This window comes from Rhipicephalus microplus, chromosome 2, assembly GCF_043290135.1.
Source record: "Rhipicephalus microplus isolate Deutch F79 chromosome 2, USDA_Rmic, whole genome shotgun sequence".
Lineage (NCBI taxonomy): Eukaryota > Metazoa > Arthropoda > Arachnida > Ixodida > Ixodidae > Rhipicephalus > Rhipicephalus microplus.
In genome coordinates, this window is record NC_134701.1 from 93,175,407 (window position 1) to 93,178,275 (window position 2,869).

A 2,869-nucleotide genomic window follows, 5' to 3' on the forward strand; every position below is an offset into this window, starting at 1 on the left:
GAGTGAGTCTTTATTCATAGACAGCCTATAATTATCCTTTGATGATTAGCATAGATGTGTCAACACTGTGTTGAAAGTGCCTGTACGCTTTGTAGTAAAAACCCCATGTACATCCTATTATTGCAGCTTGCCTCGATACTAAGTTTCAAGTGACGTTATAAGTGTGGTCATCTATTTTCCCCCTTTTTTATGCCGTGTCATACATGTGCGTCTCTTTTTACCTGAGGGCAAAAAAAAACAGTGCGTGTGCGTGATCGAGCCAGCCACGTGCGGCAGGAGAGAACAAAGGCCGCCGAGGTGGTTCGAAGAATGGGGGCCTCCCCGCGCACATCCCACATCTTGCGAGATCGGATGTCGTCTGCTCACTCTCTCCGTCCGATACTTCAGAAAAGGAAGCTTTCCTTTCCTTTTCCACAAATTGTACAGGCTACACGCCCCCGCCCCTCCGGGCGATCTGTGACTGGCGGCTGACATTCTGCGGTGTATATTGTACTAAGTCGGGCTTTCCCGGTTGTAACGTTGTCCTTGAGAGCGGACGGTAAGCGGCCGACACGTGTCCAGCTGCGCGGCCTATATAAAACAGTGCGCGCGGCCCCTTCGACATCATCGCAGGCCGCAGACCAAAGCTTGAGCACCATCTTTTGAGAGCAACAGGTGAGTGGGTTCATATGCGATGGAGATAACCTGGAGTGCTTTACATTGCAGCCGGCATTACTCCAGCGCCACTACTGCAGATTGATAACAATTACGAAGCCACTTCTTTTTTACCTCTACTTTTCTGTGAGAGCAAAAGAAGTATCTATATAATTTTCACAAGACTTTTTGATAGCGAGATCTTAAACACACATTTTTTTAATTCCGAAATGGTATTTGTTAATGAACGCCCACACATCAGATCCTAAACTAATCATTAGTTATTCTATGTCATGATTATTGTATTGTGTTCGCCAGACAATGAAGTGCAGTCATTTTTAAGAAACGTGGGCAAGCTATAAATAGTTGCATAGCCTCTTATTTTTTTAATAAAGTCGTCAACGTGTTATCGACGGTGTCTGTCTATGTTACCCTAAAAAAGATTAAAGTAGCATTCTGACACTTAAGACTTGCGTCCGTACGATAAGAAGCCCATCGTTTGCAGGCGTGATCAGATGTCATTCAACTATAATGCAAAAGAGGGCAAGAAAGGACAGAAACGTTAAAAAAGCATAAGCTGAGACGAAATGCAGCGGCGCACATTAGACGTATAGCAACGCACTATGTGCACCAGTTTATGAATCTCAGCATCGCTGCGGATAAAAACTTGGACATGCATTAAACTATTCGAATGATAGTGACAAATCGCATAGCTTACACCATCAATAGCGAAATTTTGTTTAAAAAAGAATAAAAATCCACACTTACAGACAGTAACTAGAAGTTCATAACAACATCATTTAAAGAAACGCCACATAGTGAGTGAGGGACGGCACCGTCTACGTATAGTCTATTCAGTGCATCCTCAAAATTTCTGCAGAATAAGGCTGCATAACACAAGGAACTCACGTGGGTAAGAGTATGAGCGGGGTAAATATCCGTGATGGCCCGTCGAGCACTAAGAGTACACGCAGAGCGACACCGAGGACGCAATCTAAAACGACCAGCACCACCTGTGTATATGAATAGACGCAGGGGCCTAACTTTGCGGTCAGCTTTTGTTAAGTGTAGTTGCGTAAACAGCATGTTCCTTTACACATATAAAATGGCTACTTGTAAAATTACAGACATTCTGTTTAGACTGGCATGGTCAGCCGGACAACGGCAAATGATTCTTAGGGATGGAGAAACTTGTGTACGCGCTTACCATTTCTCTTATATTTACTGTGAAGGGTGTCACATCTGAGTTTATTCAATGATAAAAAAGATCAAATCAACAAAAACAAACCAATTAGGCAGTTAGTTACTATACCTTCACTGGATTTCATAGGATGTTTTTTCTTGCCGGAAAAGAATTTTGATCAGCCAATTTTGCATAATTGGAAAAAAAATTATAATTGTGAACAAGTGGTTTGAATAGAGGTACCTAAATTTTACAGATAAGAAATGGTTCTTAAAGTGTCTTATATGAACAGTATATTGTGCAATGTAATAGCAAATACACTACGGCAATTCAGCTTATTCATGGGAAGTAATAAGTGTTGCTGTTTTTCCCAGACGCTCCAGAAACAGCTATGATTGCCGTAAACAGCAAGTCCATCCTCGTCGCCCTTGTGGTGCTTGCCGCCCTGTGCAGCCTTGCAGCGGCGCAATTCGGCTACGGCGGCTACGGAGGTTACGGCCGTGGCTATGGTGGCTACGGCCGCGGATACGGAGGTTATGGCGGCTATGGTCGTGGATACGGAGGTTACGGCGGCTACGGTAGGGGCTACGGTGGTTACGGCGGTTACGGCCGTGGCTTCTACGGATAAAGCGAACCTTCAAAACGACAACGGATCCCTCAAGCACAAAGAATCACGCCTGCCTTGAAGATTACAGTATATGTCGACTTTGTCGACCATCATACATTGTTTACATAATAAATTAATTCGCAATCACGATTGAATAGCCAGACCCTATTTTCCTGCTGCGTATTTTGCAATTTGTACGTGAATTGCAGTAACCTATTCATGCATACAGTTGCTATTGCGAACGCACAAATGCAAAAGAGCGTGCAGACGCGCACACATGGGCTCCTTTATTTTGTTTGCCTAGTTTTTCAATACTCGCCTTCCCAAGTGAAGTGTTCGTTTAGGTTTAATTCACTTCTTTTTCTAACCAAAAAAACACGAAAAAGGTGATGGTATTATTGTGTTTCGCGTTGGACTGAAAAAAATGTTTGTGCAATACCGAAAGT

At 43.3% G+C, this 2,869-nt stretch overlaps 1 long non-coding RNA gene across 1 annotated transcript; it reads left to right on the forward strand.

The window, feature by feature from the left end:
- Window positions 1–515: 515 nt before the first annotated feature.
- LOC142796321 (uncharacterized) lies at window positions 516–2,573 on the forward strand. Its single transcript, XR_012893742.1, has 2 exons — window positions 516–654; window positions 2,191–2,573. It is a non-coding gene; the product is annotated as an uncharacterized LOC142796321 (long non-coding RNA).
- Window positions 2,574–2,869: the final 296 nt, after the last annotated feature.